This window comes from Urocampus carinirostris, chromosome 6 (assembly GCF_059441175.1).
Source record: "Urocampus carinirostris isolate Australia breed hairy pipefish chromosome 6, RoL_Ucar_1.0, whole genome shotgun sequence".
In the NCBI taxonomy this organism is placed as follows: Eukaryota; Metazoa; Chordata; class Actinopteri; order Syngnathiformes; family Syngnathidae; genus Urocampus; species Urocampus carinirostris.
In genome coordinates this window covers 44982320-45005957 of record NC_142354.1, presented here as the reverse complement: position 1 = coordinate 45005957, position 23638 = coordinate 44982320, and the positions used below count along the sequence as shown (strand labels likewise).

The 23638-nt window shown below is 41.9% G+C and overlaps 1 long non-coding RNA gene across 1 annotated transcript; it reads left to right on the top strand.

The window, feature by feature from the left end:
* Positions 1–1159: 1159 nt before the first annotated feature.
* Positions 1160–23427, top strand: LOC148364879 (uncharacterized). The gene is made up of 3 exons (XR_015850645.1): positions 1160–1291; positions 21049–21185; positions 23292–23427. It is a non-coding gene; the product is annotated as an uncharacterized LOC148364879 (long non-coding RNA).
* Positions 23428–23638: the final 211 nt, after the last annotated feature.

Genomic DNA, 23638 nt, shown 5'->3' with positions numbered 1-23638 from the left:
AACCTGACTATGCCTGTTTTGCCTGCCGCCTGCCTACGACCACAATTACGAACTTTATATCGCCTCTGATCTCCAGCCCTGGTCAAACGACTTGCCATTCCCGCCTGTCTTCTTCCGACACGGAAGTGTCACCCCCGCCTTGCTCGTTCCCACTCTCCGCCCGTCTTCGGATCAAGCAATCGAGCAAGCCTTACCTTCATTCTCTTTCAATAAAATCTGAGAAACGCATGCAATTGAGTCCTGTGTCCGTTCTGGTCTGTGACAGAAAAATCCAGGTCACATTCTAAGAGATTACCACTAGAGACTGTTCGAGACCGCCAGCAACATATTACAGTTTGAGTATGCAAATTACTCCAGAAAAAATGAATAGTGCTGTGAGTACATGCGTTTGAAGTAACAGTAACTCTAATTTTAGGTGTACAACAAGTGCTTGCGTATCTTCAAAAGTCTCTCAATATCATACCTGTCAATCTTAGCCAATTGCTCACCGTGTTAATGGTTGTAATTCCCCTTATTAAACGATAATAAACCTTACAAACATAATACGGCACCTATTTACTCACAGCAAGACAGATGGTGTGGAATACCACAACAATATCATTAGTCTATGATGTTATTATTATCTGCTGCCAGTGACCGTGACGATCCGGACTGAAGCCGAAAAACGAGTCTGGTCATTGTTTAAAATATTTATTCCCCATATAAAATTGATATATGGCATACATAATTCAAAATGATAAAAAAAAACAGATAAAATACAAGGAAAAGTTGACAGGTGTGCTATCACGAAACCAGAACAGACCAGTGGACCCCAGAGCATTCGTTTTAGTCTTTTTATTAAGGAAGCGTTCAGGGCTTGCTGGAGACGTGATGACCGTCAGACGTCAGCAGCGGCGCCGGGGAGATTACTTCGGAATGAGTCGTCAATCGTAGTGCGGAAATCAGGCAGGTTGTGTTTACCGGGGCTGGAGAAGAGATCAAAACGTGGGACAGAAACAGGTCGGATCGGAGGCAGGCAAAAATCAGGTAATCAGAGTTCTAAACAAACAGGATATCGGGAGAAACACAGAGTTACAAGAATGTACGCTCTGACACTTCTCTCTGGGCGCAGGGCGCTTAAGAGAGGAGTGCCAGCCAATCAAAAGGCGCCCACCCAGGTGCCACATGATTGCTCCAGGTGATCTGAGTTAGTAATCATGACATGTGCGGTCTCCATCACTCCTCTTTCCAACAATACACTCCTCTTCCAATGTACCACGTGCACACCTTTGCTAAGGCAACTGCTTCCACGGTAAGTGCTCATCATAAACTTGCGTTTTATTGAGTTAAAATCATCATATTTATTTTATTCCTGTATTTTTTATGTATACTTACTGTTTGAATGTGTTTTTGGTGAGCAGGAATTTGTGTTTTATAGCTAAAAAACCTAAAAAAGAGGAAAATTCCCTTTCTCAAATTAATCCAATGAAAGGATTTTAAAGAAGAGATAGTATAATATATTCACCTTAAAAAAAAAAAACAACTTCAAGTATCGTATATATTTGCCTACATGGCATTTAAGTGACCGAAAAAAAAAAAAAACTGCTTTGAAATACCCACATACTAAAAGAACATTATGATAATTAATACAAAGTGCAGCTAAACATCATCCATCCAGCCAGTATCTGTACCGCTTATCCTCAGTAGGGTCGCGGGGGTGCTGGAGCCCATCCCAGCAATCATCGGGCAGTGGGCAGGGGACGCCCTCTACTGGTTGCCAGCCACACAGAGACGGACAAGTCACCCGCTCATTCCCACCTAGGGACAATTTGGACCAACCAATTAACCTGCATTTACACAAATTTTTTTGGAATGTGGGAGAAAACCAGAGTGCCCTGAGGAAACCCTCGCAAGCACGGGGAGAACATACAAACTGCACACAGAAGGTTCGATCTCATGACCTGAGACACATGTGCTAACCACTGCGTCGCAGTGCTGCCCAGCTAGACCTCAATAATTATTTATTTATGTAGTCAATAAAGATGAATATACTGGTAAAAATCTTAAAAACATAATGTTTTTGAACATTTACCGTACTGCTCTGAGATTACCCAATTGTTTCATTTCTTAATTTGAACGTTGTTGTACTCTGTTCCACTTATTCTTCCCCTTATCACCAATTTTCTTGGGACCTATTATTAGGGGCAGGAAAATGAAATAAAACCTACCAAATCACAATCAAATGAGATGTGGTCCCTTTAAAACAAAGGTGTCAAAGAGGCGACACGCGGGCCAAATCAGGCCTGCTAAGGGATTCAATCCGGCCCGCGAGACAACATTTAGAGAAGCGCAAGAGAAAAACGAGCTGCAGGTTGACATATGTCAACTTGATGTTGCCAAAGAAAGGTGCCTCGAACAAAGACACTGTACTTGTATTATTATTTCTTTCTCTCTCTCTCTCCCTCCCTCTTTTCTACCCCTTTTCTCCCACTCTCTCTTTCATTCTCTGTGTCTCTCTTTTTCTCTTGCTTTGTTGCTCTTTGTCTCTTTCTATCTCTGTGTCTTTTTAACTTATTTCACTCTAACTTCCTTTTTTTCCTTTTCTCTTTCTCTCTTCCTACCCTTTGCACTTTCTTTTCTCTCCTTCTGTCTTTCTATTTTCTTTGGATTTCTTTCTTCCGCTCCCTTTCTTTCCCCCTCTCTCTCAACTTCTCTTTTTATCTCTTTTGTTTCTCACGCTCTCTCCTTCTCTCTCTTTTTTTCTTTCTTTGTCCCGCCCTCTCTCCTTTTCCCTCCCTCTTTCTCTTATTTCTTTATCTCCTTCTCTTTAATCTACTAGTCCGGCCCCCGACAGAATGTTTGTTCTATCGTGTGGCCCCCGAGTTCAAATAAGTTTGACACCCCTGTTGTAGAGGAAACCAAAAGTCATGTTTTAGGCAATATGAAAAATATCAAATAAAATAAAAAAATAGCATCTGGGTGTCTTCCTGAAGTTAAACAAATTTCCGGCTTCTTTCTTTAATAGATATGTAATTTAAAAGCAAGGTTTCCATAGTGATGGAAAAAAATAAAAAGCAGAACGACTTTTAAATCGTTAAAATAATCATTTTAATGAGTGTTTTTATGTTAGTTTTTGAGTCAGTCTTTCACTCTGTTTCTCTTTTTTTCTCTTGCTTTGTTGCTCTTTGTCTCATTCTATTGCTGTGTCTTTTTAACTTCTTTTGCTCTAACTTCCTTTTTTCCTTTTCTCTTTCTCTCTTCCTACCTTTTGCGCTTTCTTTTCTCTTTCCTCTTCTTCTGTCTTTCTATTTCTTTTTGGATTTCTTTCTTCCTCTCCCTTTCTTTTCCCCCTCTCTCACGACTTTTTATCTTTTGTTTCTCACACTCTTACCCTCTCTCTCTTTTTCTTTCTTTGTCCCGCCCTCTCTCTTTTTTCCTACCTTTTTCCCTCCTTTTCTCTTTCTCTTTAATCTACTAGTCCGGCCCCCGACAGAATGTTTGTTCTTTCGTTTGGCCCCCGAGTTCAAATGAGTTTGACAGCCCTGCTTTAAAAGGAACCAATTGACTGAAGAAGTAGAAGAGATTGAGCAGGCCAGTTTAACCATCTCCTGTGAAGGAGTGAAAAAGACCCTCTGTTTTTCCCGCGGGCACCGCGTTGGAGACCCCTGCTTTAAAAGTATTTACCCTTGTCGGGGTTTTCGTTCCGACAAATTGTTCCAGTACAAGTTTTTTTTCCTCTAGAAATCATTTCCCCAGAAACCTAGCTTTGTTTTTCTCCCCCCGAGAAAATCGTTTGCCGAAGGTGCTGAATAATTTACCCGTGACATTTTTCCAGTCGCCTTTGCAAATCTGCTGCACGCACGCGAGCCGCACTGGCAATCTTGATTCATTGGCCTCTGGATTGAGAGACTTCGCGTGCAATTTAGGCCGAGATAATGTAATCTCGGGATTGGCCCGGTTGTCCCACCGAGTGTGAGATGACACTCTGGTGATTACTCCGTACTCAGAGGAAGCGGACACACACCCCTAAAAAATGTCTTCTCTCAATTCTGTGCCTCAATTTCCATTCGCACCTCATCCATCTGCCTAGTTATTTGCAAAAAGCTTGGGAGAATTGCCACTCTCCGGCGCCGCAACCCAGCTTTATCTTCGTCGCCTGCAGTGCTGCGCCCGTTTCTCCCCTTCGGGAGTTCGCCTTCTGTTGAAATGTTGCTCCTGTTGTGTATTTTTACCCTGAAACGTGAAGAGGTATCAAATCTAGGGCTGCAACAAACAATTATCTAAATACAGTAATCCCTCGGTTTTCGCGGTTAATGGGGACTGAGACCACCCGCGAAAATCCGCGAAGTAGCGGCGCCCTTTCTAAAATGCTTAAAAAAACGTATACAGGTATACAGTATACCCCCCCATTATACAGTACACCATTAAGTATACGGAGAGAGAGAGAGAGAGTGAAATTCATGTTATAACAAAAAAAATAACTGTAAAATATGTTGTATGTACACGGAATAGGACTGCAGCCAAACCACTACGAACCATTCAATATGAATCAAATGATGACTCACAACATGCAGTAAGCTTTCTCTCCTGGCTTTGATCTCTTTGATCTCCGGCAAAACTAACATCAAATGCGACAGAAACAAAATTAAACTAAATCCAAACAGCATTTTTGCCGTTCCATGTATTCCGTTACTCCCCAAGCCTGCACAAAATGGAGTCATTTTATTCATATTTAGTTTCTCTTGTCTTTTATTAGCATATTTGGCATTGGAGTAATCCAAAAGTCATTGAAAGTAACCCTACCCAACCCTGATCAGGACTATCATTAAGAATAAGAAACAATTAAAGCAAAGACATCTGACAAATATTTTATATCTATTATAATTTCAATCCACCCGCAACTTCACCGTACCAGGTAACAGTGGGCCCAATTTTGAAAGTCCTTACCATTGACCTTTGCCCATCACTTTTATCCATCCACAGGGTCTTGACACCAGTCTTAGAAAAAGGGACTTTGTGCTTTGTATCAAAGGGGGGTAAAGCTCATCAAGATATCCTGCGGAGTCTTTGGAAAAGTTAATGGTCCAATTAAAATGTCCACTAGGGGTGACAAATCCTTCAGGGACTATGCGGCGGGCTCCAAATCAGCCGGTCTCTCGAACGAAAGGACAGGTAGCACCTCCACTTGTTCTGCTCGCTATTAAGCGAGCTGGTCCGGCTGGGTCTCCTGTGATGGACGACGGGAGTAACGGAGGGATGAAAAGAGGCCGAAAGACCACCCCTGCGCCGTTGCGCACCCCCGGAGACAAGAGGGAGTGTGGCCATTACTATTGCTGACACACTGAGATGGATGTGGCCCTTAGCTGCCATCAGATTAGCCCGGCCAGGTGAGCCGTAGCTCTCAGCAACACGGCCGTAATTAAATGAGCCGGCTGGAAAAAAGCCTTAACGCAACGGGAAAAGAATGGCTGCTAATAAATGAAACCCTGAAAAATCCCTACAGCCAGAACTCAAATGTGAGTGAGAGCTGCCTCTGCCAAGGAGACGGTCTTGATGTGGACGAGTGGTAATTAAGAGTAACTTCCCATAATTGTCTTCATGCTAAGATAAAATAAAAATATAGGAATCAAAGATTCGACTGGGAAGGACACGATAGAGTCAGCCGCCTTTGAGTCCTAAGTGGAAATAGACTAGAACAATCTTCTTGGGCATTATCGTCAGGGTTGGGTAGGGTTACTTTAACTTGATTACTTTCAATTACATTTGGGTTACTCCAATACCATCTCTCATCTCATTAGCTGCACCGCTTATCCTCAGTAGGGTCGCGGGGGTACTGGAGCCCATCCCAGCAATCAGTGGGCAGGGGACACCCTGAACTGGTTGCCAGCCAATCGCAGGGCACACGAGGACAGACAACTCGCTCGCCCATTCACACCTAGAGACAATTCGGACTGGCCAATTCACCTGAAATGAATGTTTTTGGAATGTGGAAGGAAACCTGAGTGCCCGGAGGAAACCCAAACAAGCACGGGGAGAACATACAAACTCCGCACAGGAAGTCTGGAGCTGGATTTGAACCCACGCAGGAGGTTCCCATGACATAAACTGTGCCGCACATGCGCTAACCACTGCGCCGCCGTGCTGCCCGCACTCCAATACCAAATATGCTAAAAAAAAGACAAAAGAAACTAAATATGAATAAAATGATGACTCAAAAAATGTGGTAAGCTTTCTCTCCTGGCTTTGATCCGTTTGATCTCCGGCAAAATGAACATAAAATGCGACAGAAACAAAATGAAAATAAATCCAAACAGCTTGCCGACATCAATTTTGCCGTTCCATGTATTCCGTTACTCCCCAAGCCTGCACAAAATGGAGTCATTTTATTCATATTTAGTTCTTTTATTAGCATATTTGTTATCGGAGTAATCCAAAAGTAATTGCAAGTAATCAAGTTAAAGTAACCCTACCCAACCCTGATTATCGTACAGTTGTGATGTCAAAATCTAATGCACATTTATGGACGGCATTTAAAATCTGGGTTAAAGTATTGCTAATTGTTAAGGTTTTATTTAAAGCTATTAATGTCACGGTTGCCATGGGGACCAATCGGCTCCGCCCGTGTGGCGCCAGCTGCGGCTCATTAACAGATTGGCTTTCTGTCTTTTTAAGCTCAGTGCGCTCTCTCTAACTTTGTCAGTCCGTCAGCGACCTTCTGCCCCGCAAAACGTGGGTTGTGAGTCGGTCCTGTTCTTGTTGATAATTCCTGTCCAGTAATGTTCCCGTTTATTTTGTCCTGGTTATTTTCGGTTTTCAGTTTTGTCCCTTCTATTTTTTGTTCTGTTTATTACTTTCTCCAGTTTTCGTTCCTGTCTAGTTTGTCCTGTTTATTTTCGATATCCTGATTCATTATCTATCCTGTTTGTCCCGTCTTGTTCGTTATTGACCCCATCTGTCCGATATCAACTCAGGCAGTTGGAATCAATCTCGTCGATGGCTTTTCTGTCTTTCCACGCCAGACCGTTGTCTAACGTGCCCGACTCCCCATTTCCCGTAAAATAAAAGGCTTGAATGAGAACGTCACGCCTTTGGGTCCTGATCCTGTCCTGGCTCTTGACAATTAAGGCTGCTTTATGCATGCAAGTATATATGTTTCTATATTCTAGCCCATCCCAGCCATCTCCGGGCAGTGGGCAGGGGACACCCTCATTGAGGGTGGTCCTTATTTTTCGACTTTTAAAATTTCATGCTCTGACCCCTTGAATATGTTCCAATATATACAAAACGTAATTAGGCAAAGTTTCATCAAAATCAAAGGATATTTAGAGGTCGCTCAAGGCCTCTGAAATTTTGGTATGAAAAATAAGGATTTTTCGCACATTATATCAGACCTAGTGTACAAAGTTACTTGTAACTTTTCTTGTGTTACAATTATAAGCAATGGACTGAAATTGGATGTTCTAAAACGCCGTACACATAGGGTTAAGATTTCCGTTTTTTCTCGAAAATTGCCAAAATTTTACCATTTTGGGAAATTTCAAAGTCCTTGAGCTACCTCTAAATATTATCCAAATTGTTCAAAATTGCACACAGTGTGTTTTTATCGATATAAGAACATATGCGGGGGGTCAAAGCCCAATATTTCAAAAAAAAAAATTTCGACCCCCATTAAGGACCACCCTAACCCTCAACTGGTTACCAGCCAATCGCAGGGCACACAGGGACAGACAACCCATTCGCTCATTCACACCTAGGGACAATTTGGACCGGCCAATTCACCTGAAATGCATGTTTTTGGGACGTGGGAGAAAACCGGGGAGAACATACAAACTCTGCACAGGAAGTCTGGAGCTGGATTTGAACCCACGACAGGTTCCCATGACATGAACTGTGCCGCACACGCGCTAACCACTGCGCCGCCGTGCTGCCCCAGTCCGGTATTGTTCCCATTTATTATTGTACTGTTTAACTTCGCGTTCCAGTTTTGTTTTCCGTCTATTCTTGTCCTGTTGGTTAGGTTCTCCAGTTTTCCTTCCCGTCTAGTTTCTCCTTTTTATTTTCGTTACCCTGATCTGTTATCGATCTCGTCTGTCTCTGGCGTCCTGTCCTTCCATGCCAGACCGGCTTCCTAACGTGCATGACTCCCCATTTCCCATAAAATAGAGCTTGTGTGAGAACGTCACGCGATTGGGTCCTGTATCTGGTTCTGACATAAATACATGTATATACGTGTAAAGTGTGTATCGTGTAAAGTTGCAGACCACCTCAAGAATTCTGCAGTATGATCCCAGATGTGTGTCCAACTGGTGACAATCCACCTTCAATTTTGGGTGTTAGCAAAAAGTAATTTCCCTGCTCGGTCACGGTCTCGCTTCGTCTGCGAGGCGGAAACTGCATTTCAGCCCTTTTCCGACATTTTTTGTGGCAAAAGATTGACAAGCAACAGGTTGTTACATGACACGCAGCAGCAAATGTGTTTCCCTTTGGCTCATAATAATAGTGGCTCTTAGCTGCTTTCATACCCGCTCTATTTTTATTCAAATGAGAGCGGTGCTGATGAAAAATAAAGCGGTGACCTGCTGTGGCACGAGATGCACACACATGATAAGAACCGCATCGGGTATATAGCACCATTAATGGTACCAGAAAGAAAATGTCTACAACGTTGGTCGGGCATAATGTAAACACAAAATACCAATTACAAAGCCCAAAGCACCATTTGCTTGGTAAAAATAATTGGTGCGAACACTTAATAATATTCAGGGTTGGGTAGGGTTACTTGAACTGGATTACTTTCAATGACTTTTGGATGACTCCAATACCAAGTATGCTCATAAAAGACAAAAGAAACTAAATATGAATAAAATGACTCAATTTTGTGCAGGCTTGGGGAGTAACGGAATACATGGAACGGCAAAAATGATGTTGGCAAGCTGTTTGGATTTCTTTTCATTTTGTTTCTGTCACATTTTATGTTAGTTTTGCCAGAGATCAAAGCCAGGAGAGAAAGCTCACCATGTGTTGTGAGTCATCATTTTATTCATATTTAGTTTCTCATCTCATTAGCTGCACCGCTTATCCTCAGTAGGGTCGCGGGGGTGCTGGAGCCCATCCCAGCAATCATCGGGCAGGGGACACCCTGAACTGGTTGCCAGCCAATCGCAGGGCACACAGGGACAGACAACTCGCTCGCTCATCCACACTTAGGCACAATTTGGACCGGCCAATCAACCTGACATGCATGTTTTCTGTAATGTGGGAGGAAACCCACGCAAGCACGGGGAGAACATACGAACTCCGCACAGGAAGTCTGGTAGCTGGGTTTGAACCCATGACCTCAGAACTGTGCCGCACACGCGCTAACCACTGCGCCTCCGTGCTGCCCTGCACTTAATAATATTCTTTTTAAATTATATAAAGGTAACAAAATAAATAGAAGTGGAATCATCATTTAACAAAAAAAAAACTAAACTCAACAACAACAAATATATTTTGTCATTGAAAAAAAAGTTATAGCAAAGTAGTGGGCCCTGTGTTTATGGCAACTAAGACAAACAAAATGCAAAAAAAGCCCAAAAAATAAAGACATTAAGAAAAAAAAATCCTTATACATCTAGGTTTTTGATAGATACATTATATTTTGTACAGTGGTGGGAAGGAAGACAGCCAACTCCCTCCATTTTGAAGTGACTTCACTTATTTGATAAATAAATAAAATATTCACATATATATATATATATATATATATATATATATATATACTGGACTGTCTCAGAAAATTAGAATATTGTGATAAAGTTCTTTATTTTCTGTAATGCAATTAAAAAAACAAAAATGTCATACATTCTGGATTCATTACACATCAACTGAACTATTTCAAGCCTTTTATTATTTTAATATTGCTGAATTTGGCTTACAGCTTAAGAAAACTCAAAAATCCTATCTCAAAATATTAGAATATCATGAAAAAGTATACAAGTAGGCTATTCAACTAATCACCTGAATCATCTAATTAACTCGAAACACCTTGCGAGGGTTTCCTGAGCCTTAAAAACACTCAGCTTGGTTCAGCAAACTAAATCACTGCTGATCTGACTGCTGTCCAGGGGACCATCATTGATACCCTCCATCAGGAGGGTAAGACACAAAAAGACATTTCTCAAAGAGCAGGCTGTTCACAGAGTGCAGTTTCAAAGCATATCCACAAAAAGTCTGTCGGAAGGGAAAAATGTGGCCGGAAACGCTGCACAACCAAGAGAGATGACCGCAGCCTTAACAAAATTGTGAAGAAGAGCCGCTTCCAGAATTTGAGGGAGCTTCAAAGACAGTGGGCTGAAGCTGGAGTCCAGGTATCAAAAGCCACAGTTCACAGACGTGTCCGGGAAATGGGCTACAATAGCCGTATTCCCATGGTCAAGCCACTTCTGAACTCAAGACAACGGAAGAAGCGTCTGACTTGGGCTATGGAGACAGTTGCAGAGTGGTCCAAAGTCCTCTTTTCAGACGAAAGCAAGTTTTGCATTTCATTTGGAAGTCAAGGCGCCAGAGTCTGGAGAAAGGCTGGAGAAGAGCAAAATCCAAGTTGCTTGAAATCCAGTGTGAAGTTCCCACAGTCAGCAATGGTTTGGGGAGCCATGTCAGCTGCTGGTGTTGGTCCACTGTGTTTCATCAAGTCCAGAGTAAATGCAACTGTGTACCAAGAGATTTTAGAGCACTACATACTTCCATCTGCTGAAAAGCTCTATGGAGATGAGTATTTCATTTTCCAGCATGATCTGGCACCTGCCCACAGTGCCAAAACCACCAGTAACTGGTGCACTGACCATGGCATCCCTGTCCTTGATTGGCCTGCTAATTCCCCTGACCTGAACCCCATCGAGAATTTGTGGGGTATAGTTAAGAAGAAGATGAAAGACACCAGACCTGCAAATGCAAATGAGCTGAAGGCCGCTATCGAAGCATCCTGGGCATCAATAACACCTCAGCAATGCCACAGGCTGATTCCCTCCATGCCACGCCGGATTGATGCAGTAATCCGTGCAAAAGGAGTCCCAACCAAGTACTGAGTGCATCAATGGACATTTTCAAATGTTTGATTTAGTTTTGCTGTTATAAAATTATTTTTTTTACTTGGTCTGAGGAAGTATTCTAATATTTTGAGATAGGATTTTTTAGTTTTTTTCAGCTGTAAGCCAAAATCAGCAATATTCAAATAATAAAAGGCTTGAAATAGTTCAGTTGATGTGTAATGAATCCAGAATGTATGACATTTTTGTTTTTTTAATTGCATTACAGAAAATAAAGAACTTTATCACAATATTCCAATTTTCTGAGACAGTCCAGTATATATATATATGTGTGTAACCGTGGCGTACCCGTCCCACCAAGGATCCACATTCACGCTAGACTGGATGATGAGGCTTTTATTACAGTTGCTGCAATGAGTCACACAAGATATCCACACATGTGGTTAGCACCTCCACTGGCTTTCAACACGTTAGCAGCGCACTGTAGACTCCCCTAAACATATCAAATAGCTTTCTTTTCAGCTTCGATAAAATACATTTTAGAATATCAACCATCAAAATACATTTTAACAAGATACTTTTAACAAGAGATCGTATAGTGGTTTTGTAACGTTTACGATGAATTCAACATATTTTTCTTTAAACTGAATTTTATCCAACATCATCCTTTTATATATATGAGAAAATAGAAATAATCACAATAAGGAGTGTAAAAATGGGTACAATTTACCTGAGTCACACAAGATATACACAACATGTGGTTAGCACCTCCGCTGGCTTTCAACACTATAAGGGGAATTAGCATTTTAGTACAACATGCAACATCCGGCAAAACTAACATAAATGGCGATAGAACAAACCGAAACTAAATCCAAACAGCTTGACAACATCAATCACATTACTGTGCATGTTGAGAGATTTGTCAGCTTTGGTTTTAATGTTTACAATTAACTTTTTGCGGAGCACCAAAAGATCGTGGCTTACCGTTAGCAGCACACTGTAGACTGCCAACAATATCCGCCATCCGGTCACTAAATCAGAAGCCAAACCAAACCTTACGCCATACCAGCAGGTGGCACTGTTGGACTCGTTATTGCAGGACGCTTATACAAAAACTTTACAAACATTTCAGCAGGAATTTCAACAAAACTAAAGTTATTATTACACCCGTTACACTCGTAGCAGTAGGACAGCAGACAATTATGTCAGCTCCCTTTAGGAAAGGCTCATGTTATGTAGAATGAATGGTAATTTCGTGACTTATGATATGATCAGGGCAGCACGGCAGCGCAGTAGTTAGCGCTTGTGCGGCACAGTTCATGTCATGGGAACCTGTCGTGGGTTCAAATCCAGCTCCAGACTTCCTGTGCGGAGTTTGTATGTTCTCCCCGTGCTTGCATGGGTTTCTTACAGGCACTCCGGTTTCCTCCCACATTCCAAAGACATGCATTTCAGGTGAATTGGCCGGTCCAAATTGTCCCTAGGTGTGACTGAGCGAGTGAGTTGTCTGTCCCCGTGTGCCTTGCGATTGGCTGGCAACCAGTTCAGGGTGTCCCCTGCCCACTGCCTGGAGATGGCTGGGATGGGCTCCAGCCCCCCCGCGACCCTACTGAGGATAAGCGGTACGGCTAATGAGATGATATGATCATCTGATCATTTATTGTGCCTATTATTTCAATCAATATTGTTCTGTTAATGGATTAAGTTTTTCTTACCACTAGGAGGGGCTAAATAATACACAGTCTCCTTCCAAGTGTAATCTCTGTCTTTCTTTCAATGTTTAGGAAAAAATGTGAGTATTCGTGTTAAGTGGGCATGCATGAACATTTGAAGTCCAAGTTTAATATATTGCCTCAATTGTATTTTTTGTTTCCAATGTACAGATAACTGAAAACAAGGGGTCAAAGGAGCCTAAGGTCCACTTTCCGCACAAGTAGCAGTGACCAACATGGGTGCCAAGGGGCCACTGCAGCTCAGTTAAACATCCCATTTAAATGCATGGGCTGCGCAAGATGGAAATGCGATGGGGTGGGTTAGCATGCGAGGGCACCACGGGCAATGTTCCCTCTAATCTGCGCGCAATCGCGCACTGCCCGCACATTCTCAGCGCACAAGAAAATCTATCCAGCGCAATGTTCCCTCTAAGCTGCGTGTGTGCGCAATTGCGAACTACCCAGAGCTTTTCCGCTCTCAAGAAAATCTAGCCAGCTCACAAAAATCAGGGCTCGAAATTCCTATTTAAGAAGCAAATTAAGTCAAAGTTACAGTGTAAAGGTAAAAACGCAAGGGTTCCCCAGACGTTGTGTTCTAAATGCGGTATTTGGAGGTCAATGTCGAAGTAGAACGAAGTTGAGTAAAGTCAGTAGAGATTTTCGAGAACCGGCTTCTTTGGCTCGGCTCTTTAAGAGGAACCGTCTCTTTCAGTCCTAAACGGCTCTTCAGGGTGTTTTTGCTTCTATCATGCCTATTTGACCAAATATTATGTAAAATTATGCAGAAATTACTTAAAAGAAGGGGGGGAAATAAAATAAAAAAAAAAATAGTTTGTCGAGAACCGGCTTCTTTGGCTCGGCTCACTAAAAGGAACCGGCTCTTTCGGGTCTTAAACGGCTCTTCAGGTTGTTTTTGCTTCTTTAATCCCAACATGACCAAAGATTATGTAAAATTATGCACAAAATGATTCAAAGGAAGGGGGGAATAGAACAAAAAAAGAAAAAAATACCAAAATGAAAAAGTAGTGAAAAGCTGAGAAAAAAAGAATCAAAAGGAAGAGGGAAAAAGAAGGAAAAAATCAGAAAAAAAGCCAAAAAGAAAAGAAAGAAACAAGGAAAAAAAGTAAATAGAGAACACAAAGAAAAAAGTAACAGCTAGGAAAAAATAAACAAAATGAGATTTTTTTGAAAAGGAATTCGAAAAATATAGAAAAAAAAAAGTAAAAAGAAAAAGTTTGTGTTGCATTCAAATAATTTCCTATTATACCAAGTCAATCTTGTTGCCAACATTGTACTTCCACTAAAAAATGTGATTAAGTACACTTCTGTATCTTACAACCGACTCAATAAGCCCCCAAAAATGTTAATATTATGTGACAAAATATATCAGGAAAAAAAAAAAGGAAATCTTGTGAAAGAATTGTTGTTTGTAGGCCATAAAACCTTTGCAATAACACATTAGTCAATTCATTCAAAAGTGATTTTTTTTTTTTTGCATTCCCGGAAACTCAGCAAAATGTAACGTGATGTCAAGTTTTGGACATGTTTGATAATGGATTAGCTGCCACACTTGGGATTGCTGTTGCTCACTGTTGTTTCAAGAGTTGCTCACCAACTTTGTGTGAACGCTCAGACCCCTAAGGAAAATGACAGGGAACATTGACCACGGGTAGTGGCGGCAAGCTCGAATACGGAATCCGTGTAACTTAATGGAGGTAACTTCAGTTTCTTTGGCAGTCGCCGCCCTTTAGGGGCGTCACAGAAAACAATTGCTCCCCTGTGAGGAATTGGTAACATCTGTAAATATTTGTAGACTCTCTGACGGGAAAATGGGCGCCTTGCTCAGCGTTAATCACGCCACCGCTTTCAAGACCTGGTCGAAAACATTGACCGGAAGATGTCTCTGTGGTCTTGGCGCATTTATCTCCTTGTTCACTCCAGAATGGTCGCAGCAGCACAATTCAATAGTTTTAAAGTGTAATTAAACCAATAAGAGTGTTCTGGTTTGCCCGCGTCCCTGCGTCCTAGACGCATCATTATTGCTGGGGACGCATGGCGTCAAATCAACGTGCGTCCCTGGGACGCAACTTTTTCGACACAAAATTGTCATTATTACCCGATTATTATTTTTTTTTAAACAAAGATTTATCACACTCCAAACTTTTCGCCAGGCAGAATGTTGTTTTGGTCTCGCGGTTCAAGATTTCGTCTGCACGCTGATCCCAGCAAACGAGATCTCGTTGCTTCGAGATGACGTCATTGTTGTGGTGCTTGTCGTTGAGAGAAGGTCAAGGTTAAGTATGCCTTCGAAAAAACAGTATTAGGTGAAAAAATGGTTTAAGATCAGGTCATTGTGTCATTGTAATTGTGTGCAGTCCTTTGAGACATTTTTGTGATTAAGGGCGTCATAAATAAATTTGACTTGACTTGACTTAACACAAAATTGGTCATTTCTTCAGTGTCAGTAATAAGTCGAAACATAATGCAGAAAGTGATAACAACGGCAATCATTCCGGCACGAAAAAACGGCGGGGAAATTCTTCGGAAGATGGCGGAGGCTAGGAGAACACGTGTGTTGAAGCAAACGAGTCGACGAAAGAAAATAAACCAAAGAATACTCCTAGCAAGAAAACGACTTTTCTGCCAAAATGGACTCAAATATATTCCTGGTGACTCTATGAGGAGGATGATAATGGATTGGACCTTGAGAAAGCGTTACAACTGTGGCGGGACAGCAAACCACGAAAAATATCTCATCTCATCTCATCAGCTGCACCGCTTATCCTCAGTAGGGTCGCGGGGGTGCTGGAGCCCATCCCAGCAATCATCGGGCAGTGGGCAGGGGACACCCTGAACTGGTTGCCAGACAATCGCAGGGCACACAGGGACAGACAACTCACTCGCTCACTCACACCTAGGGACAATTTGGACCGGCCAATTCACCTGAAATGCATGTCTTTGGAATGTGGGAGGAAACCGGAGTGCCCGGAGGAAACCCATGCAAGCACGGGGAGAACATACAAACTCCGCACAGGAAGTCTGGAGCTGGATTTGAACCCACGCAGGAGGTTCCCATGACTTGAACTGTGCCGCACATGCGCTAACCACTGCCCTGCTGTGCTGCCCCCACGAAGAATATATGAACTGAAAAATCTGAAGTGATACCTTGCTTTGTATTACCAATTAACTGTGATGATTAAAATGGAATGAATATATGGACTAATATTTCAGCAATTTGCTTTGATACTCGGATTGTGCTCTGAACGCGGATGTGGATCTTCTGTGGTGAGCGATGGCGGTGTCAGGTACGGAAAAACCGGGTCGGTAGCCAGGACAGGAGAGCAAAAACGTGGTCGGGGTCGGAAGCGAGTCTTAAGCCAGAATAGAGAGAAGACATAGTCGGGGACAAAAAGAGATTGAAAGCCAGGACGGGAGAGCAGACGTGGTCAGGATTAAAAATGGGTCGAAGCCGGGGACAGACGGGAGCAAAAAAACTGGACAAGGTCGAAAAAAGGCTTGCGTAGTGTTTACTGAGGTTCGCAGACGGACTGACCAAAGGGGACAGACAGGACTGGGTTCAAATACAGCTCAGGAGCCAATCAGAACCCGCGGCAGTTGGCGCCATAGCAAAGAGCGGAAATAGTTTCACTGTCAAAATGTCAGTCTAGAATTTGCTCTGTATCATGCTGCAAGCTGTTCCAAATATGTTGGTGTCCTCAAGTAGGTCAATAAAGCTATACAAATCTACCTTAATAAAAAAGAAGGTGTAAATAAATAAGTGTATCATCCCCTTATCAAGTAGCAGCTTCAAATCCTCTTGTACCATCAAGGGCTTTTGTTTGCAACATTTCAACCTTCAAAATATGCTCGCTCACCGTGATGTTGAAATTAAAATCACACTTTATGAAATTATGTTATCTTAGAGTCGCTGCTTGTGAAGTATTCCCTGGTGCAGACAACAAATCCCATTGTTGGATCCTTACCTAAGTGATAAAATATGGTTTTAATGTTGAGAGTCTTCCTCCAATTTCAGGTAAAATGGGTGCAGACATACAGCAATTAGCATATCACAATTTACAATCCAATTTTATTTATTTTAACACATTGAACATAAGTGACTTTAATTGTTTTATTTGTAATACATATAACACACTGCAAGCCTTTTTGTCGCCGGAAAAACTTTTTTTGTAAGAAAAACTAATGAAACTTATCAATATTTATCTCATCTCATCTCTGCATTAGCTGCACCGCTTATCCTCAGTAGGGTCGCGGGGGTGCTGGAGCCCATGCCAGCAATCATTGGGCAGTGGGCAGGGGACACCCTGAACTGATGCCAGCCAATCGCAGGGCACACAGGGACAGACAACTCGCCCGCTCATTCACACCTAGGGACAATTTGGACCGGCCAACTCACCTGAAATGCATGTCTTTGGAACGTGGGAGGAAACCCACGCAAGCACGGGGAGAACATGCAAATTCCGCACAGGAAGTTCGGTAGCTGGATTTGAACCCAAGACCTCAGAACTGTGCCGCACACGCGCTAACCACTGCGCCGCCGTGCTGCCCACAATCATGATTTATGCTCATGTTTGTGTTTTGGGTTGGAGTTGGACTAACCTAATTAAACCCCAGGTAAAGCGGGCTTGTCCTATTGCATTTTATTAAGTGCATGTGCAAACTTGATTGTGCTTTAGTTCTATATGCGGATCCTCTATCACTGGGAAGTAAATGAATCGTTGATAAGCATTGGCACACGTGACAGTAGAGTGGTCTGTCAGAGATAATCATTATTAAGACTCTTTGGTGGCTGTATTTACACAGATAAAATACATATATTGTTAAAAACTAAATCGTGATACCAGGAGCAAGTACTCACACGAGGCTTCCATGTTGGTTGAAAGAGAAAAAGAGAACGCCCCCAGGGCGGGCGTGGTTTATTATTCGTCAGTGTAAACGGCACACACATGAGCTCGACTTCACAATAAAAGAATATAAGATTGATAAACGTACAAGAGATATAATTAGACTGATTATTGAAACGTTGTTTTATGTGTGTGTGTGTGTGTGAGAAAAAATGTGTTCGTATTTAGGAATATAAAAACAAGTTATTTACATAATAGAACATTCTGAGAGATTTACATCCAAAACAGCCACCTTGACAGGTCCTAGCCAAGATTACCGAAAAAAAAGCCATGCACACAGACCTCTTGATTTTCGCGTTTAATGGGGATCAGAACCACCCGTGAAGTGTTAAGATCTGCGAAATAGATTAACGTTGACGTTGTGTCCTAAATGCGGCATTTTGAAGTTGAACGAAGTTGAGTAAAGTTAGTAGAGTATGTCGAGAACCGGCTTCTTCGGATCGGCTCACTAAAAGGAACCGGCTCTTTCTGTTCCTAAACGGCTCTTCAGGTTGTTTTTGCTTCTTTAGTCCCAACATGACCAAATATTATGTAAAATTATGCACAAAATGACTTAAAGGAAGGGGGGAAAGAACAAAAAAGAGAAAAATACCAAAATGAAAAAGGAGTGAAAAGCTGAGAAAAAAACAAAAGGAAGAGAAAAAAAGAAGGAAACATTTAGAAAAAAGCCAGAAAAAAAGAAAAGAAAGAAATGTAGGGAAAAAGTAAATAGAGAACAAAAAGAAAAAAGTAAAAGCTCAGAAAAAAATAAACACAATGGGATTTTTTTTAAAGGAATTTAAAAAAAAGTAGAAAAAAAACACAGAAAAAATAAAATTTTGGACATGTTTGATAATTAATTATCTTGCCACACTTGGGAGTATGGTGGCTCACTGTTGTTTCAAGCGTTGGTCATCGACTTTGTGTGAACCCTTAGACCCTTGGAAAATTAGAGGGAACATTGCTTACCACGTGTTGTGAGTCATCATTTTATTCCTATTTAGTTTCTTTTGTCTTTTATTAGCATATTTGGTATTGGAGTAATCGAAAGTAATCAAGTTAGAGTACCCCTACCCAACCCTGTCGCTGACAACAACAAACACACACCAGGAAATGAAAACCAAGTCGGCTGAAAAGACGGCGAACAACACCTGGACAGGAAACAAGAGGACGCTGATTGAAAGATAAGCAACAAAAGGCCTATCAAACAAAATCAGAAAATCCAAAATGAGAAATCAACCTGAACACCAGGGTTGGGTAGGGTTACTTGAACTGGATTACTTTCAATGACTTTTGGATGACTCCAATACCAAATATGCTAATAAGAGACAAAAGAAACTAAATATGAATCAAATGATGACTCACAACACGTGGTAAGCCTTCTCTCCTGGCTTTGATCTCTTTGATCTCCGGCAAAACGAACATAAAATGCAGGGTTGGGTAGGGTTACTTTAACTGGATTACTTTCAATGACTTTTGGATGACTCCAATACCAAATATGCTAATAAAAGACAAAATAAACTAAATATGAATAAAATGATGACTCGCAACACGTGGTAAGCTTTCTCTCCTGGCTTTGATCTCTTTGATCTCCGGCAAAATTAACATAAAATGCGACCGAAACAAAATGAATACATCCAAATAATAGGCAGGGTTGGGTAGGGCTACTTTAACTGGATTACTTTTGATGACTTTTGGATGACTCCAATACCAAATATGCTCATAAAAGACAAAATGATCTAAATATGAATATAATGATGACTCAGAACACGTGGTAAGCTTTCTCTCCTGGCTTTGATCTCTTCGATCTCCGGCAAAACGAACATCAAATGCGACAGAAACAAAATGAAAATAAATCCAAGCAGCTTGCCAACATCATTTTTGCCGTTCCATGTATTCCGTTACTCCCCAAGCCTGCACAAAATGTAGTCATTTTATTCATATTGAGTTTCTTTTGTCTTTTATCAGCATATTTGGTATTGGAGTCATCCAAAAGTCATTGAAAGTAATCCAGTTAAAGTAACCCTACCCAACCCTGCTGAATACAGATGTAAGCAACACATTGATATCAATAAAGCATCGGCAACCGATGCTCAACCGCAGTCCGAAAAGAAACAAACGCTAAATGTCATATTTGCGAGGCTGCTTCAATGTCAGTGGGCGAGTCTCGAGCGAGAGAATGATGAAATGCTTGGAAAAACTGTCAGACCCAAACCGTCAATGCTGAGGGTCTTCAATCTGTCGGAATGATGGCTGCAATCGAAAACAAGAAGGGGGCAGTGACGTTTGTGACACCCGGTACATTTTCTTTGAATTTTTCGACAGCAGCGAGAGTGACATCGCAGACGCTTGAAAAATACAAGTTACAGGGTTGGGTAGGGTTACTTTAACTTTAACAAAGTGGGGATCTATCACATGCGTGCCAGGAGTGGGCGATACCGGGATTTCGGGTTTTGATTGATCAAAGTAAATACAGGATCAATACTGATCCAATAGCGATGCTTTTTGCCTTGAAATGTCATAATCATTATATTACTAACCTCAGCCCCCTTGACAAATAAAGTTAGTAATGCTAATAAAGGGTAAACACAATTATTTCAAAGATATAATCAGGGTTGGGTTGGGTTACTATAACCTGATTACTTTCAATGACTTTTGGATGACTCCAATACCAAATATGCTAATAAAAGACAAAAGAAACTAAATAGGAATCAAATGATGACTCACAGGCAGCACAGTGGGGCAGTGGTTAGCGCGTGTGCGGCACAGTTCTGAGGTCGTGGGAACCTCCTGAGTGGGTTCAAATCCAGCTCCTGGCCTTACTGTGCGGAGTTTGTATGTTCTCCCCGTGCTTGCGTGGGTTTCCTCCGGGCACTCCGGTTTCCTCCCACATTCCAAAAACATGCATTTCAGGTGAATTGGCCGGTCCAAATTGTCCCTAGGTGTGAATGAGCGAGTGAGTTGTATGTCCCGGTGTGCCCTGCGATTGGCTGGCAACCAGTCCAGGGTGTCCACTGCCCGATGATTGCTGGGATGGGCTCCAGCATCCCCGCGACCCTACTGAGGATAAGCGGTGCAGCTGATGAGATGAGATGAGATGATGACTCACAACACGTGGTAAGCTTTCTCTCCTGGCTTTGATCTCTTTGATCTCCGGCAAAACGAACATCAAATGCGACAGAAACAAAATGAAAATCAATCCAAACAGCTTGCCAACATCATTTTTGCCATTCCATGTATTCCGTTACTCCCCGAGCCTGCACAAAATGTAGTCATTTTATTCATTTGTAGTTTCTTTTGTCTTTTATTAGCATATTTGGTATTGGAGTAATCCAAAAGTCATTGAAAGTAATCCAGTTCAAGTAACCCTACCCAACCCTGTCAAGTAATCTAGTTATTGAATGACATACAACACCTCTTAAATCACAGGTGTCAAACAGGCGGCCCGCGGGCCAGACCGGGCCTGCTAAGGGATTGAAAGCAGCCCGCGAGACAACAACCAGAGAAGCGCAAGAGAAAAAGAAGCTGCAGGTTGAAATATGTCAACTTGATGTTGCCAAAGCCAGGTGCCTCTCACAAAGATACTGTACTTGTATTTCTTTCTTTCTTTCTTTCCTCCCCCTCTGTCTCTCTTTTTTTATTCTTTTGTCGCTCTTTCTCTCTCTATGTCTTTTAACCTATTTTGCTCTAACTTCCTTTTTTCCTTTTCTCTTTCTCTATTCATACCCTTCGCGCTTTCTTTTCTCTTTTCTCTCCTTCTGTCTTTCTATTTCTCTTTGGATTCCTTTCTCCCTCTCCCTTTCTTTTCCCTCTCTCTTATGACTTTTTATCTTTTGTTTCTCACGCTCTTTCCCTCTCTTTTTATTTATTTGTCCCGCCCTCTCTCCTTTTCCCTCCCTCTTTCTCTTATTTCTTTTTTTTTTTCTTTCTCTTGAATTTACTAGTCCGGCCCCAGACAGAATGTTTGTTCTATCGTGTGGCCCCCGAGTTAAAATGAGTGTGACACCTCTGTCTTAAATCATGATGAAATGGGATAGAACGTGTTGTGCCGTAGTCTGTTTTAATCTCGGCACCGAGTTAATTCGGGAGAGGCGAGAGCAGGGTGAATAGGGAAAGGTTCCAGCGTACGTGCTTGTTAAAGCAACCCGGAACATGATTAATTTGTTGGAAGAATACAAACAATTCCAAGTGGGCATTCACGGTGTTCGGTGCTTGTGCCTTAATTAGAAGCTTTTCAACGGCAGACACAGTATTTCCTAGCTCATAAATCTTATTCCCAGGTGGGAATGTGTGTAATTTCCCTATTTACCCCAAAATGATATCGGTGTTGCACTCAATGTTTTCTCGGCTGGAAGTCAAAACACGTTTTCGCTCTAATGATTCAGAAGGCCATGTTTTCAGTCCATTTGGGTAAGAGGGGGATGAGTATTAAGCATAAGAAAGAGAAAGAGGGTATTGGATGCTAGCAGTTATACCTCGTTCGGATATCAAATGTTTTGTTTTTTCAAGGACATGCCGTATTTTCCGCACTATAAGGCGCACCTAAAAGCCTTATTTTTTTTCAAAAGCTGACCATGCGCCTTATAATACAGTGCGCCTTATTTATGGATCAATATTAAATCGCAGTCTTCCAACTAACTTGCATCCGCCGACTCGATTTTCCCCCGAATGCCAAGTAGTACGCGGTGTATGCTGGGATTTATTTACCGGCGTTTCATTGGCTAACCAATGTGTCAATCATCAGTTAAATCGATTATTGGCCAAAGTTATTCAGAGGTGAAGGGGCGGATCCTTTTTATCATTTACAGACAGGCATAGGCTGAAGCGGCAAAACAAAGCCTGCAATTGGCCGAAAAAGATGAATGCGTATAGCACGTGGTTGACGGCATACAGAAAGCATTTTTTTACTATTCTGTATTTGTAAATATTTCATTCTCCTGGATTTACCAAACTCATGGATATAAGAGGACCATGGCTGCACATTATTATTGAACACAACGACTTCGGTGAGCTACTCCGGCTATATATTTTCCCTGTATCTTGTTTCAGATTGAACTCGATGTTTCTGTGATAAGCGGTGCAGATAATGGATGGAATGGAGTGTCTATTTTTAAATTAAACTCAATTCCAAGTGTTTATTGTCATATGCACAATAAAGTTGCGAGCGAAAAAGAAAATAGAAACTAAGGAATGGTTGGCATTTCTTGAATCCCAAGACTTTAACCTTCCGAATGATGGAACGATGCATTTGAGTGACATCGTACAGACACCGCATCCGCACGTGTTCTCGACACGTATTTGCGTCTTTGCAAGCTTTGGGAATGTTAAGGGGGTAATCAGTTGGACTGTTTTGTCGACGTTCCCATTGTAGCGCCTTATAATCCGGTGCGCCTTATCTATGGACGATATAGGACCAAAAACTATTTTTTCGGGGTGCGCCCTATAACCCGGTGCGCCCTATAGTGCGGAAAATACGGTAGATTGAGAAACACCGACTGCAAAGCAGTGTCCAAACATCTGTTTGCAGCTTCATTTGAAGGTGTGTATGTTTATTTTAGCAGGAAATGAAACATGAAGGCCTTGGCCTTCTTTTGTTGCCTCCAGATACTTCCAGCTGCATCAAGGGAATCATCCTGTCAAGTTTGCAATTTGTGTTGTGTTTCCTGCTTTAGAATCAGGTGCTGATGCGCTTCTGTGCATCGTACCCTGGGGAGAAATAACCCACAGTGACTCAGGATAAGACCCTCATCATTTGTTTCAATCCAGGCAGCTTGGGTGAAGGTCAAGGAGATGGCGAGGACATCAGCGGACTGAAAACCTTGTCCAAATCCCCACGCACTCCATTAAATGTATTCCCAAACAGAATGTTTTTTTCTCAATCAGGCACAGAACGTGAGGTGTACTTCAAAGTATGCAAATATGTTGCAACATATTTTAGACGCCATGGAATTTCAGAAATGTTGGCTCAAATTTGATCTGCCTTGTATGTTGTAGAGCTGTGACATCATCGAAGGAACAC